The sequence below is a fragment of the Dipodomys spectabilis genome, unplaced genomic scaffold (genome assembly GCF_019054845.1).
Source record: "Dipodomys spectabilis isolate Male_0828 unplaced genomic scaffold, ASM1905484v1 ptg000160l, whole genome shotgun sequence".
Taxonomy (NCBI): domain Eukaryota; kingdom Metazoa; phylum Chordata; class Mammalia; order Rodentia; family Heteromyidae; genus Dipodomys; species Dipodomys spectabilis.
The window spans coordinates 160,210-177,683 of NW_024870837.1; positions in this window are offsets into that span (position 1 = coordinate 160,210).

Below are 17,474 nucleotides of genomic sequence, written 5' to 3' on the forward strand. Positions count from 1 at the left end.
TATTTAGAGAAGAACGTGAATATATTGAGAGAAGGAGAGGAACATAGAGGAGGTGTGAAAAACTTAAAAATAAAAATGCTTAAAATATTATATAGGTATAAATAGGTAGTACTGCTATTAAGGAATTTAAGTCTCAGAGGTTTTGAACTGAGTAATAAATTTGTGGATTAAATGTGTACACAATGGGGGATATTGTCTACTAGTTAACTACGGGCTTATCTGAGGATGTGCAGGACAAGAGTTAAGTCACATAAAGAAGAACAAAAGACACGAAAAGGTGAAAAGGATAAGAAAGGAAGAAAAAAGATTAGATGTTCAGTAGAGCTAAACAAAAAACAAAAAGAATTATAAAAGAAAAAAGAGAAAGAAGAAAAAATTGAAAGAAGAATGCATATTCACGTATCCCTAAAATAAAAATTATAAGAGAAAAAAAAAGTTACTGGAAAATAATTTTTTTTTCAAAAAAGGCAAAAATTAAAGATTAAAAAAAGTTTTAGAAAAGAAAAAAAAAATTTATATAAGGTACCCAAAAAGAGGAAGAAGAAGAAGAAGAAGAACAAGAAGAAGAACAAGAAGAAGAACAAGAAGAAGAACAAGAAGAAGAAGAACAAGAAGAAGAAGAACAAGAACAAGAACAAGAAGAAGAAGAACAAGAACAAGAACAAGAAGAAGAAGAACAAGAAGAAGAAGAACAAGAACAAGAACAAGAAGAAGAAGAAGAAGAAGAAGAAGAAGAAGAACAAGAACAAGAACAAGAACAAGAAGAAGAAGAACAAGAACAAGAAGAACAAGAAGAACAAGAAGAAGAAGAAGAAGAAGAAGAAGAAGAAGAAGAAGAAGAAGAAGAAGAAGAAGAAGAAGAAGAACAAGAACAAGAACAAGAACAAGAACAAGAACAAGAACAAGAACAAGAAGAACAAGAAGAACAAGAAGAACAAGAAGAACAAGAACAAGAACAAGAACAAGAACAAAAACAAGAAGAACAAGAAGAACAAGAAGAACAAGAAGAACAAGAAGAGCAAGAAGAAGAACAAGAAGAACCAGAAGAAGAAGAAGAAGAAGAAGAAGAAGAAGAAGAAGAAGAAGAAGAAGAAGAAGAAGAAGAAGAAGAAGAAGAAGAAGAAGAAGAAGAAGAAGAAGAAGAAGAAGAAGAAGAAGAAGAAGAAGAAGAAGAAGAAGAAGAAGAAGAAGAAGAAGAAGAAGAAGAAGAAGAAGAAGAAGAAGAAGAAGAAGAAGAAGAAAGTTCTTGGATTTTTTTTGGGAGGGGTGGGAAAAATCCTGTATCTCCCTTGTGTCTATAACCATCCTCTTCTTGGAGCCTCTGGTCTGCTTGTGGTCCTGTGGCTTGGTTGGTTTCTTAAGTCAATTGGTTCGAACAGGCAGAAAAATGCTCTGCTTTACACAGAATTTTGAGATCCTGCTCCCAGGATAGTTTAATGGGAGGCTGATCTGCTTTAAGAATCACAAAAGAGGGGGATGCAGTGATGAGGCCAGGTTCTGGGTAGAGTTGAGGCCTTTCAACAAACAGTAGCTTTTCCCTGGGGCTATTTTGTGAAAAACTCACAGAGCCCAGCCTGGAGCCATTCTCAGGGTTTCTGTTTACTGAATTTCAGTTGATTGTTGAGGCTGCTAGAGGGAGGGGCAGCCTCTGGCTCTGATTACCCAGTGAAGAAACCCACTCCTAGGGCTGGCACCCGAGCTGGGTGACTTTTCCCTGGTTGTAGCTGAGTCTGCCGCCATTAAGTTCTTGTGACCTGTTAAATGACCCGTTTTATTCCAAGGCCTGAGTTGGAGCTAGCAGCTGGTCTGAGCTTTGTCGGTATCCAAGATGGAGATCTCCGGTTTTGGGGGAGGAAAGGTGGCCTTCCCTCCTCTGCTCCCTGAGAAGGAGTGAGGACGTCGGGCTTCTACTCACACCAAGTCTTGGTTCCTGGGTCGTCTCTGGTTTGCGAACTGCAGGATGAAGATGTCCGCTCCTTGTCGGTTCTTGCTGGTGTTGAGTAGAATCTGCTCGCCCGCTGCATCAGGCTCCTTCATCCTGGACTCTCTGTGGCTCAGGTATGGTGCTATGCTGTCGCTGCCGCCACAGCTCCCGCCACCGCGGTGGCTGCTGGCAAGTGCTCAGATGTGTCTCCTTGCCTGGATTTTCCCTCTCTGGCCTGTCTCTCTGTTCTGTGATGTCACCCTTGGTGTGATTCTCTGGCTTAGGACTGTTCACTGGAACTCTAAAACTGCTTTCTATGCGAGAGCTTGTTCAGATTCCAGCTTCTCCTCTGCCATCTTCCTGGAACTCTGATCCTAGATTTTCTGAGCCCTTTTTTCACACAGGGTTTCTAATTCCTCCCCATGCCAATGATTCTTCTGCTACTCTCATTTCTCCTTGTTTCTCAACTCAACTCCTGTGACCTTTATTTTCGTATGAAAGAGCAGAAGAAATGTGAGGATGGCCTCGTGTCTGAGGTAACATCCACTCCTGTTTGGAAGATCTGGGGAAGGACCACCACGTGGGCCTCATAATCAGATATTAATTGACCTTTTTGGAAATGGAGAAACTCACTCTCTCAGGCAGAATCTGTCATTCCTTGACTTTCTCTGAAGGGATTTGGTAATAGGGAACAATTCAGAGAATGAGCTTTCCCACCACCCACCACAGCCTTGTCAGAATGAACAGGATCAAAATTAAAAGTGGCCTCAGTTCCCATAGGGCTAATCAAAAGCCAAGAGATCACACATTCCTCCTCATCAGGGACCTTCTGGTAGGAATAGAGTCTGGGCAAAGTCTAAGATGGAGATAAAATGAGACTGGGCCTAAGGAGGACACAAAAGAATGACCCTTTCTTTGACTACAGGTGAGTTGTGTAGTGAGACATGACAACTTCCTTCATATATGAAAATTCACTAGGTGAGTTATATCACTGCTAATTTGCAGGAGATCAGTGTCCCCAAAGGAGAAGTTGTTAAATGTTGTGACTGCCAGTTTGCTCTCTAGGCTGTTGTCTCTCCCACTCCTTGCCATGCCAGGAATGCATTGCTTCTATTAGGCACGCAACTACTTGTCCTCACTCTTAGGCAGGAATACTGTAGGCTATTCTTTTACCAACCTCTTGCATTTGAGGTAGAATAGGCCCAGGCACAGCTCATGCCAAGGGGTAGATTCAAGAAGGTGAGTATAAGTTCATATTTGTATTGAAAAATAATCATATTGAAAGAATTAAATGAAATTAATAATTGAGAGATTTAGGGTTTATATCTACTAAATTTAAGTAATTATTACTAAAACATCTAGAATCATGGATTAGGAAGAGAACAGTTAAGTAGTTTCAATATAATTTGCAAAAAACTCCATAGCCAGAACAATTAAAGGAACTATTGGCATAGTTCCATTTACAATCTTAGGAGTGACCTTGGATTGGAGGCTTTTAGAATAATGTCTGAAAGAGAGAGACTTGCTTGGCACTGGTGGCTCACACCTGTAATCCTAGCTACCCTGGAGGCTGAGATCTGAATATTATGATTCAAAGCATGTCCAGACAGAAAAACCCAGAAGTGGTGCACGGCTCAAGTGGTAGAGCACTAGCATTGAGCCCAGGGACAGTGCCTAGGCCATGAGTTCAAGCTTCAGTGTTAGCAATACAACGACAACAAAACAATAACGATAAAAAGAAATAAAAGAAGGACTTAAAGATATGTGATGGAATGAGGCTGATGTGTAACTGTTTAGGGAACCTACAAGGAGACAAATTTTGGAGCCAAATAATATCTATTCATGACTAATCAAGGATGCAAACCAAATGCCAAATTCCTCTTCTCAAAAACTTGCAAACTTGGGCTGGAATGGTGGCTCATTGGTAGAATGCTTGCCTGGTATGCATGAGGCCTTGGGTTCGATTTCTCAGCACCACATAAGCTGAAAAAACCAGAAGTGGAGCTATGGCTCAAGAGTTGGAACACTACCCTTGAGCTGAAGAGTTGAGGGACAGGGCCCAGGCCCAGAGTTCAGGCCACATGACTGGCCAAAAAATAAAAAACTAAACTAAACTAAACTAAACTTCCAAACATATCTTTTCTCATAATTGAGAAGAGGATTCTTTTACAGGAATTCTCCTTATCTAGCTCAAGGGGATCAGAACTTCAGTAGAATTTTCCTGTTGAGATGTAATGTGCTTAACTGTACTGATGCTAATCATAGCTAGGAAAGTATGGACTGATACAAATAAGTGGGAGGTACACAGTACTTTTCAAAATTGAATAGATTACATATTTATTAGAAAGCTCGTAAGAAAAAATATTCAGTGTAGGATGAAAGATTTCAGAAAACTACAGTATAAATTACGTATAACCGGGTGGAGGTAGCTCATGCCTCTGATATTGGCTAATCTGGAGCCTAGTATATGAGGATCACCGTTCAAAGCCAGGTTGAGAAAAGTCCCCGCGGGACACTTATCACCAATTAATCACTGACAACTAAAATTGATACTGTGGCTCGAAGTTGTAGACAGCTAACCTTGAGCAAAAGACCTCAGGAGCAGTGCCCAGGCTCTGAGTTCAAATTCTGTAATAGATAATGAAAAAAAATTAAAAATTCATTACAGGGCTGGGAAGTTGGCTCAGTGGTAGAGCGCTCCCCTTGCATGCTTAAGGCCTGGGTCCGATTCCTCAGCACCACATAAGCAGAAAAAACCCAAGCGTGGCGCTGTGGCTCAAGTGGTAGTGTACCAGCCTTGAGCTGAAGAGCTGATGAACAGTACCCAGGCCAAGAGTTCAGGCCCCACGACCGGGCCCCCCCCAAAAAAATAAAATAAATTACATATATTTTTTTTTACCAACTCTGTAAAAGGAAAATAGGATATGACACATGGCAACATTAGACTTCAAATTACAAAGTTCCAGGGCATTTCCTCACTCTTGACAACTAGGAGTAATCCATATCAAGAAAAAAGATAAACGATTTATACCAAATTTCAAAATATGTTATACAAAGTAAATGCAATAAACATGCATTCCACAGTCTAGTAACATCATATAGTGTAAAGAATCTGATTAACTGATTCATGAAAACCAATACTATGCAGTTAAAACATCCAATATCTCAGGTGTCAACTTAGCACAATACGTTCAATCTATGATGTCTGTTTGCATATTATCCAGCCCTATCCATTCCACAATGGCAGAAATCTCTTCCTGAGAAAGTCCAGAGAGCTGTCTACTATGAGTGCTCAATGTAGACCTGTTCCCATTCTCTATTATTTGGGCATGTGATAGATTGAATATCTGATAACTTGGAAAAGGCACAATTTGGGACTGGCTAAATAATTTTTCCCATTGGAACATCTAATTTCAAGGCCACTGAAAGATTAGAGATGGTGATATTCTCTTTAAAATTATGTATTCAAAGGAGACAAAGTTATTTAGGTTTTGAAAGAATTGACTAGGAAGTAAAATGCATGTGATTTTTGTTAGCTCCGTAATTCTCAAAAACATAAAATGAATTCAAGTATTTTATATATACCCATATGTGTGCATATATCCATGTATGTATGTATATCCATGTATGTGCAGTCATGTCTTTTCTGTGTAGCAAATGGTACAAATGAAACTGTGCAATCACTACTCGAAGGCATGAATAAACAAAGAGAATGAGCATAGAACTCATATTTAGGAATCTATGGCTAGCGAACTCTCTGAAAATCTTTTACATCAGATTGCATGTGTCACTTACTGCAGTGCAGGGACAGTATGACAACAATTGGATACCAGGCAGAAGAAATGAGAAATGAGAGATACAAAGGGTACAATACTCTTTCTAATGGGTAAGTAGGATTTCCTCTGTGTGTGTGTGTGTGTGTGTGTGTGTGTGTGTGTGTGTGTGTGTGTGTGTGTGTGTGTGCATTACATTTTCTTGAATCATTTCTCTCTTGAGGGGTATCTGGGCTAATTCATACGCATGGTTGTGCTGAAATATTTACTATATCCTGGTTTGTACTCTTTCAGGTAAATGCCTAGGAGTAGAGTTGCTGCATCATATGTAAGTGGCTAATCAAAACAGGGGTGAAGGGGGAAAAGTACAAGAATGACCAGGAGAAAAGGGGGGAAGTGCAGAGAGTAATCCAGTAAATATCCTACAAAATTAAGAAGAGTGAAGGAAGAGGTTCATAGAGGAAGGATGCGAATGTTGAAAGGGTTGGCGTTGATCAAGTTATATTGTAAGCAGAAACTGCTTTGTTTAATAACTCATTTGTTACTTAAAATAATAATTAAAAAATCATATCCCTAAAATACTATGTAATTAGCAGTCAACCATGAGAATCTGCTCAGATCACCTCTAGGGTTTATAAAGTTTAGGATAAGTTTTAGAACAGCACTAATGATTCATATCAACTGAAGAAAATTTAATGATTTCCAGCTATTTAAGATAATCATTTTTGGAGATATGGCTCAAGTGGCAGCTTGTTACCTAGTGAACAATGCTATCAAATATTGAATTCAATGTTGATCTTGAACAAAAGTAAAAACAATCAATAAAAGTCAGGCATTTTCCATGGCACTGGTAGCTCATGAGTTTAGCCCTATCATTAATCAGAAGGCAGAGAACTTGGGATCTCAGTTCAATGTCAGCATGGATAGGAAAATCTGTGAGACTCTCATCTCCAATTCACTGCCAAAGAAATCTGGAAGTGGAATCATGGCTCAAGTGGTAGAATGCTAGCCTACAGCAAAATGTTCATGGATAGAACCCAAGCCTTGAGTCCAAGCCTTAGAATAGTGCATATACAGACACAAAGGAAGTAAGTCACTCAAGTTCTCAACCTTCCATTTCCATAATCCTAACTCTAATCCTGGTCAGAATCCTAAGAGTAACCTTGATGATAATAGTAACCCAACCCTAAAATTAATGGAAAATATATCCTAACACATACTCATGGTCTTTGAAATGATTTATTTGCACTTTTCTCCAAATCCTACAGATTCCCTCACTTGGACTATGAAATCATTCCCTATTATGAATATTAACCTCAAATCTTCATATCATGAAAGCTATCATAGTTTCCACTGATCTTAACTTTTACTGAACTCCTCTAACTCCAAAAAGAAGTTGCAGGTTTACTTAAATTATACTCTAGTTCCTAACCCTAACTATATATCTAAACCTTACTAGAAACCTAACTATAAATTTAACCCTATTGAACCCTGAATGGTAAAATTAGGAAAACTCTGTAATTTTTGTTAAATTTCACACTTATTTTACTTGAAAATGTTTGCAGAAAACTCAGTTTAACCTTACAGCTTACCCTTACCTAAGTCTAAGTCTAACCTGAATTAGAACAGCAACCCTAACCGTAGAACTAATAGCCTTTGGATTCTAAAAGCCATAAAAATACATTAGATTTATTCATCCTAACTTTGATTCAACTCATCTCTCTAAAACTAATTTGTAGTTTTACCCATTATCTTGCCATTTTTGTAACTCTAATCTTAACTGGAATATTGAGGCTAACCCTCTCACTAACCATATCCTAATCTTAATATAATTAGCAGTTTCCTATTTCACATTCATCCTAATTCTAACATGACTTGTTATTCAAAGATAGTTTCAGTTTGACCCTAAAATTTCCATTGCCCTAATGCTAACACTAACTACAGCTGCAACTGAAACCTAACTTTCACGCTAATGATAGTCCAATTCTAATGTTTAAGATAAATTCTCTAGTTTTAATCAGTTTGCACTCTGGAAATGAGTTTCAGATGGCCGTGATTCCCACAAATTTTCTGACTCTTCCTCAGAAGTTATCTTGTTCCCTAACATGAACCATTATAAAATAACTTGCCCTCAAATTCTGTTATCAGGAAAAATACTGTAGTATCCATTTCTTGAACTCCTGTAGCCTATAACAGTTTCAGATTTACTTACCATCTAGTTCATTACTAGGTTAACGCTCTTAACCTAAACTGGATGGACATTCCATCAACATTTTGTTATTAGAGGATTATTCAATATTAGTTGTATGTTGATTGATAATGACTGAGCTTGACAGACAGGTGAAGGAAATCATGTACACTTCAATGAGGTTCTGACTTGTGTTACAGAAAGGGTTATGAAAGCTCTCCATTAGAAATCTTGCAGCTGCGCGTCTAAAAATTCCTTGCGTGGTTAGTTTCTGATAATGTCTCAATTCAAGTACTTCTCCTTGGAGTTCCATGTTATTCAAGATGCTGTAGTACATCCTTTTACATTTTGCAGACAGCTCTTGGTGATGAAATTTGAGCTTTTCAAAACTGCTCTCCCAATTCCATCCACAAAATGCAGACAAAAAGACAAAAAAAATTGAAAAAAATTGTTTCTGTTGATAGTGCAAATACTTTTATTTTCCATTTCAAACATAAAATATAGTAAAACGTTTCATAGCAATTACACTGAACTAGGTTGTGGACACATTCTAATGTAAATAATGTACTGTGTTCAAGTAAAATGTTTGAGGATCCAAAATTTTAATATGCCTGTAGTCCTAAAACCAATACCTTACTGATATTGAGTGATAAATACAACTTCCCATAAGTACAGAAGTTTTCCTTGTATCTTTTTAATATATATTTTTATTGTAAAGACACTGTACACAGGGGTTACAGTTACATAAGGAAGGTAATGAGTACATTTCTTATTGAGCATTGTTACCCAATCCTTTGTTTTTCCCCTACCATCCCTTCCTTTCACATCACCCAAATCCTCCCTCTAACCCCCTCTGATAGTATATACACTGATAGGATATTCTCCTGCTACTTTGGTTGTTGAGAGTGTCTACAAGAGCAGGCATTCCGTGGGGAGAAGGGAGACACCTTATGACCTTTATTACTGAGATTTCTGAATGACTTGCTATCACTTGTACTGCATTTTGCAAGTCGAATCTCATGCCTTAAAACGTAGCAGTTTTTAAGAGGTAAGAGGAGTGGTAAAAGAACTCTTAGAGACAAATACATCTTCAACATATTTGGTTCCAAGCATTCCGTCTAAGGCATATTCAACAAGTAGTGAAACTTGTGTTGACTGTAACTATGTGTCTTTCTCTATGTGCATTTATACATGAGTATATGTATGTGTGTATTTGTGAGTATAGTAACATACATGTGTACATATATAAGGGCACATACATATATGCATATATAAATATATATAAATATTTGCATATATATCAAGTGTTCAGTGATTTAATCTATAGTTCCTAACACATTGTCATTCTCACAAAGTGTACATGGTAAACTACTTTAAGGATCTGTGCTCTATGATGGGTATCCTTTGTACTCAATTCCCCATTATTTTGTTTTTCATCCCTGTGAACAACTTCAGTCTACTTTCCATAGGATAGCTTTGTTTCATTACATGTACTCACTGATACTCAAAGCAAAAGGTTGTTTGTAAAAGAAAAAGTACTTTTAGGACACAGGTTAAAATTATCTTATCCATCCCAATGATTCATAGGAAAATAAAATTTATAATAGTAATAAAAGTGAGAAGGAATTCCTAGATCTGTAGTTTTACCATTTAGAATGGCAAATAATATCACATCACTGTTGTAACTCTTAAATAAGTCAAGGGTAACTGATTGTCTTTATCATGTTCCCACAAACCAGTGGATCCTGAAGGATAATAATAGACCACCAGAAATTCTAAGTAGCAGACATGAAGCATGAAAGAGAAAGTGAGGAAATGAGAGAGAGTATAAGAGAGAGAGAAATATCATAATACTGAAAGTACATAACATAAATAAGGGCTGCATGAGAATATTCATATGGCTATCTTTAGACACTACATGTACATTTGAAAGTAATTGTTGTATAATAACCAATCAACATAAAATATAAAGAGTTTCATGAAGGTCGGAGGAAGATGGTAGAGGAGAACCTGGAGGCTAAACAAACTCTCACATACAAAGCAGCTTTAGTGTTCCAGTGAACAGTACTAGCCTAGATAATCACACCAAGTGTGCCATCACTGTACACATTGTTTGGTTAGACAGGGAAGATCCAGGCAAGAAGACAGATCTGAGCACTTGCCAGTAGGTGCGGTTGTGGCAGCAGCTACGGCACCCATAGCCACCATATCTACAACAGAGAGTCCAGGAGAAAAGCGCCATATGCACTGGGTGAGAGGATTCTACTCAACACCAACAAGAACTGACAAGGAGCAGATAAATTCATCCTGAAGATCACAGACCAGTGATACCCAGGAAGAAAGACTCCTGTCTGAGTAAAATCCTGACATCCTCACTCCTCATAGAGCAGAGGAAGGAAGGCTGCCCCGCCCTAGCACCAGACATCATCTTTGATACTGAGAATGGTCAGGCTGAGCAACTAGCTCCAACTCAGACCTTGGAAGAAAACAAAAGAGTCATTTAGCAGGTCACAGGAATCTGACCTGACCTTCCAGGCTCAGATCCACTCAGGAGAAAGTCACCTAGCCCAAGCAGAGAGAGTTCTGCCCCCCAGAGGAGTGACTATCTTCAGTGTATTAACAGAACCAGTGGCTGCCCCTACCTACAGCAGCCTAGACAATCAATTGAAATTCAGTAAACGTAAACCTTGAGAATGAATCCAGGCTGGGCTCTGGGAGTGTCTCAGGAGCTAGCCCCTCAGGGAAAAGATACTGTTTGCTGAAATGCCTCAACCCTAAACAGAACTTAGCCTCATCACAGCATCTCCACACTAGAGGAAACAGCCATCTTTCTCTTTCGTGATACTCAAAGCAGATCTCCCTCCCACTGAACTAGCCTGAAGGAGGATCACAAAATCCTAGATAAAGTGGAGCATTTTATTGACTACTCAAACAAACTGATGTAAGGAATCAATCAAGCCACAGGAAAACAAAACACCAGAAGCAGACCAGCCACTCCACGAAGAGACTGGTTACAGACAAAGGGGAGACACAGGATCTTCCCATTCCACACCCCTCCCCCCCAAAAAAATTAAAGAACTCTTTTTGGTACCATTTTTTTAAATTTTTTAATTGTTTTCTATTAATCATTTTTTTCTTCTTCTCCTAATTTTTATTTTAGGTGTGTGTGTGTGTGTGTGTGTGTGTGTGTATGTGTGTGTGTGTGTGTGTGTGTGTGTGTGTGTGTGTGTGTATGTGTGTGTGTATGTTTTTTAAAAAAATCGCTATTGACCTTTTGGTCCTTTTTAATTTTTTTATATCTTTTGTCTTTCTTTTTTTTTGCGTGACCTAATTGCTGTTTTGCCTCATCCCAAGATAAATACCCATCATCGTTTATTAGAACTTATCCCCTATTGTGTACATAATTAATCCAGAAATGTATTACTTAATTCACAAACTTTTAGGATTAACTTTTTTTTGTCTTTTTTTTTCCCCAGGGCTGAGCACCGAACCCAGGGTCTTGCACGCGCTGGGCAAGTGCCCTTCTGCTGGGCTAAACCCCCAGAAACAGGCTTAACATTTTAATAGAAGTATTATATCTTTATAACATATAATTTTCAAGTAAATACTTTTAAAAATTTTTATTTTTTAGTTTTTCATGTCTCCTTTCTATCATCCCACTCCTGTCATCTTATCCTTTTCTCCTCTCAATATCACTTTTTAAAGTCACATAATTTTTAAGTGTTTCACTTTTTAAATTTAAATTTTGCTTTTTCCATTTTTGATTTTCTTCTTTTTAATTTCTCTCTTGTCATTCTGTCCAATCCCTTTCCCTCTCTGAGATTAGGACTTGGTTAAATTTACTTTAACCTCTCCACATACTTCTAATCCTGTTTTTCCCCACATTTCTTCGTAAACATAATACTTTCTGATTTGAAAAATTCGTCTTTGCTGTTCTTAGCCCATTAATGGATAGTTGTTTGATGTTGAATAGATTGTATCTGTTGAACTAGGTTTTATCTACAGCCATTTTGACTGTGCAACTACAGGACTTTGGTTGATGCTTGCCTTAAAATAGTATCTTAGCAAAAAATTGGTGTCACTTTCACATCAAGTGTGCAGAACAAGCCGGAAAACAGGAGAAAAATGGCAAGTGTGGGTATCTCAACTCTCATTCATGATAATCTAGTGACAGAACTGTTAATGAATAATCCAGAGGAGAGTTCCCGCAAAGAACTAAAAACACTACTGGTAAACGTGGTGAATGAAAAGACTGAAAGCTTGCAAAGGACTCAGTTTGAATGTGATAGGAAGAGAGAGGAGGCAAACCAAACAACAGGAATCTCATGACTGTGAGGAAACTGCTCAAAGATTGATACAGTAATTGCGTGAACAGGTTGAGAACAAAGACAAATAAAGCAATTGCGTGAGCAGGCTGAGAACAATCAAAGAGAAAGAAAGGAATTGTGTGAGCAGGCAGAGAACAGACGAAGAGAGACACAGGAATTGCATGAGCAGGCTGAGAAAAGTCAAAGAGAACTACAGGAATTGCATGAACGTGAGAAAGCTAATCAAAGGGTAACACAGGAATTGTGACAGCAGTATGAGAATAGACAAAGATCAATAGACGCATTCATGGAATCCATAAACAGACATCTGAATGAATTCAGAGAGACCACAAAGGGAATGCTGAATGGAGCCCGACAGCAGGAATGGGAGTCCAAGTAAACCATAACCAATCAACTAAGTGATTTGAGAACACCAAATTAAGGAAGTAAAGAAGTTCACACAAAATCTAAAACAAAGCTCCAACAAAGAATCTGAAGCCTACAAAGCTGACCAATTAAAAGGAAAAGAAATAAAAAACCAAGTAGAAAGACTTAACAGTAGGTTAGGCCATGCAGTAGATCTGATCTCAGGGATTGAAGAGAGCCTAGGTATTAAAAAGAACATACAAGTATCCAAGACAAATCGAAGAAACATGATAGATCTATTCAACATTTGGAATAGACAATCAGAAGGCCTTCTCTGAGGACAATTTGTGTAGAGGAGCACCTAGAGACAGAAATTAATTGTCTAGGAAATTTGTTTAACAGGATCCTAGCAGAGAACTTCCAAAACATACAAAAAGATAGGCCTATTCAGATACAAGATGGTTGTAGAACCCCAAATAGACCAGACCAGAACAGCACTTCCCATTGTCACATTATAATCCACACAGGATCAATTCAGACCAAGAATAACTTCCTAAAAGATGTCAAGGAGAAAAGATCAATCACCTATAAAGGAAAACCAATTAGAATCATCTCATATTTTTCAGCAGAGATAATTAAAGCAAGAAGAGCCTGGAAGGCTGTATGCCATGCCCTAAAGACAAACAATTTTCAACCAAGAATACTGTACCCAGATAACTCTCCATCATAACCGAAGGTCAAATAAAAACCTTCCATAGCAAAGAAAAACTGAAAAATATATCTCTACCAAACCAGCCCTACAAAAAATACTTAAAGATGGCCTACACACAGAAAACCAACAAGACCACAATAATGGCTAAGAAACCACACCCAAACTGAGAATCCAAGAACCATAGGAAGAACCAAGTTTCTACAGCCCCAACGGAGGTGGATAGCATGGCAGGAGCTACCAAACACCTCTCAGTCCTAGCTCTCAACATTAATGGACTTAAAGCTCCAATTTAGCGAAATAGTCTGTCTAGTTGGATTAAAAAGCAAGATAATTCTATCTCTTGCCTTTAGGAGTCACACCTTGCCAATAAAAACAAAAACATTTTGATAATGAAAGGCTAGAATAAAATATACTTAGCAAACGGCTGTTATAAACAGGAAGGAGTTGCAATAATAATATCAGATAAAATATGCTTCAAATTAAAATTAGTGTAAAGAGTTAAAGAAGGTGGCTACATACGACTTATGGGTTCTCTACTTCAGGAGGAGATTACAATTCTAAATATGGAATCGCCAAACAATGGAGCACCCAAATTTATCCAAGAAACACTATGTTCCCTCAGATCTCACATAGATCCAAAGACATTAATTCTTGAGGATTTTAACACACCAATATCCCCACTATATAGATCAAACCGGCAAAAAATCAACAGAGAAACCACAGATCTAAACAACTGCATAGATCAACTAGATTTAACAGATATCTACTGAATGAATATTTCATCCAGTAGCATCAGAATACACGTTTTACTCTGCAGCACATGGAACATTTTCTAAAAGAGATCACATTTTAGGTCACAAAGCAAACTTGTCCAAATTCAGAAACACTGAAGTTACACCTTGCATTCTCTCAGACCACAAGGGAATAAAATTAGAACTCAACACCAAAAGCCACCAAAAAAGTCTTGTAACACATGGAGGCTGAAAAACACACTGTTGAATAAACAGGGTGTCACAGAAGAGATTACAAAGGAAATTCGAATGTCCATGATATTCAACAAAAATGAACACACAAATTACCAGCCCCTCTGGGACACTGCAAAGGCAGTACTCAGAGGCAAGTTTATAGCTCTGAGTTCCTACACCAACAAATTAGAGATATCTGAAACCAACCATTTAATGAGACATCTGAACCACCTTGACAAAGACCAGCAAGATAAACTCCAATTCAATAAATTGAAAGAAATAATTAACATTAAATCAGAGTTAAACGAATGAGAATAAACAAAACACAGAAAGAATCAACAAAACAAAGAGTTGGTTCTTTGAAAAAATTAACAAAATTGACAGACCCTTAGAAAGTCTTATCAGAAAAAGAAGGAACACACTCAAATAAATAAACTCAGATGTGAGAATGGAAACATCAACACAGAAACAACCAAGATTCTGAACATTATAAGGGAATATTTTCAAACCTTTATGCTAATAAGTTTGAAAACTTGGCAGAAATAGACCTTTTGCTAGCAATTATCAACATGCAAATACTAAACCAACATGAGTTAAAGCATAGTAAGGGGCCTATATCAAGTGTTGAAATAGGCACAGCAATAAGAGACCTCCCATCTAAGAAAATCCCTGATGGATTTACAGCGGAATTATACAAGACCTTCAAAACAGAGCTCACAGCAATACTCCTCCAACTCTTCAATGAAATTGAAAGAGAAAGTTCTCTACCAAACTCATTCTATGAAGCCATCATAACCTTCATTCCAAAACCAGGCAGGGACTCATCAAAGAAAGAGAACTATAGACCCATTTCTTTGAAGAACATTGATACAAAACTTTTCAACAAAAGTTTGGCCAATCGACTTCAACAATTCATCCAAAAAATCATACACTAATATCATACAGGATGTATTTCAGGGATGCAAACCTGGCTCAATATACACAAATCAATTAATTTAATTTATCACATCAACAAGAGCAAGGATTAAAACCACATGGTTATCTCAAAAGATGCAGAAAAAGCATTGGACCAGATCCAACACCCCTTTTATGATGGAGGTTCTGGAAAAATTACGAATCCATAGAACATTCCTCAATACAATTAAAGCTGTATATGGAAAACATACAGCCAGCATTATAATTAATGGTGAAAAACTAAAGCTATTTCCTCTTAACTCAGGAATGAGAAAAGGATGTCCACTCTCTTAACTTCTCTTCAATTTAGTATTAGAATGCCTAGCTACAGAAATAAGACAATATGCCAATATAAAAGGGATCCAAATAAGGAAAGAAGAAGTAAAATTCTCCCTCTTTGCAGATAAAATGATCTTGTACTTAAAGAATCCCACGGACTCCACTCCAAAATTACTCAAGCTAAATCAAAACTGTCAAAATAGCAGGGTATAAAATTAACCCTCAGAAATTAATGGCTTTTCTGTATGCCAACAATGAGAAAAGTGAGGCTCAAATCAAGAAAGGTTTTCCATTTGTAAGAGCCCCACAATAAATGAAATGCCTAGGAATTAACTTAACCAAAGAAGTGAAGGACATTTATGATGAAAACGTTAAAAATCTGAAAAAGGAAATCAAAACAGAACTTAGAAAGTGGCAAAACCTCCCATGCTCCTCGATAGGAAGGATGAACCTTGTGAAAATGGCAATATTTCCCAAGGCTATCTACAAGTTCAATGCCATACCTATCAATATTCCAACCGCATTCTTCAAGGAAATAGAAGAGGCAATCCCAAAATTCATATGGAACAACAAAAGACCCCCAATTGAAAAAAAGCAATCCTTAACAGAAAGAACAGTGTTGGAGGAATATCAATACCAAATTTCAAACTCTACTACAAAGCCATAGTAATTAAAACAGTTTTGTACTGGCACAAGAAAAGACCTCAGGAACAATGGAATAGAATTGAAAACCCAGAAATGAACCTACAGACCCATAATCATCTAATATTCTATAAAGGATCTAAAAAGATAAAATCAAAGAAAGGCTGTTGAGTAAATGGTACTGGCAAAATTGGTTAATCACTTGTAGAAAATTAGATCCTTATATATCACCCTGTACCAGAAGCAACTCCAAATGTATCAAAGACCTCAGAGTCAAAGCAGATATTCTGAAAACATTACAGGATGGAATATGAGAAACCCTAGGTCTCCTTAACAAAGGCTGAAATTTTCTGAAAAGAAACGCAAAAGCACAACAAATGAAAGTTTGGACAAATAGGATTGCATGCAGTTGCAGAGCTTCTGCATGGCAAAGGACATAGCTAGCAGGATCAATAGAAATCCCACGGAATCAGAGAGGATCTTCACTAGCCATAAAACCGACAAGGGTTTCACATCTAAAACAGATCTGGAAATCAAAAAATTAAATCCTCCAAAAGCAAATATTCAAAGAAAATACTGCGCAATAAATAAGTGGGCTAAAGACATAAAGACAAACTTCTCTGAAGAGGAAAGGAGGGTGACCAATACAGACATGCAGAAATGCTCAACCACCCTAGCCATAAAAGAAATGCAAATCAATCAACATTGAGATTTCACCTCACCCAAGTTAGAGTGGCTATAATCAAGAACTCTAATAACAACAGATGCTGGAGGGGATGTGGACAGAAGGGAACCTTACTTCATTGCTAGTGAGAGTGTAATCTTGTTCAACCACTTTGGAAAATAGTATGGAGGTTCCTACAAAGACTCCACATAGAGCTCCCCTATGACCCAGCAATCCCACTTTTGGGCATTTGCCTAAATGATCACAAACAAGACCATACTAAAGCTACCACACAGATATATTTATTGCAGCATTACCATAGCTAAGATATGGAACCAACTCAGATGTCCTTCAGTAGATGAATGGATCAAGAAAATGTTGTATATATACACAATGAAATTCTATGTCTCTATCTGAAACAATGATATTGCCCCATTTGTTAGGAAATGGAAAACTTGGAAAAAAAATTTATTAAGTGAAGTAAGCCAGGCCCAAGAAACAGAGGTCCCATGGTTTCCCTTATTAGCAATTACTAGTGTATGTCTGAGACATGCAGAAATTGTTAGATAAGTTGATGTTAGGTGAAATGAACCCCAAGATAAGAATTCAATTTTTTTTCTGTAATTATTTCTAACATATTTATAAGATGATTTCTTTGTTACTTTGTATGTCCCTGCTGCATGGTATAACACCTGTTTTC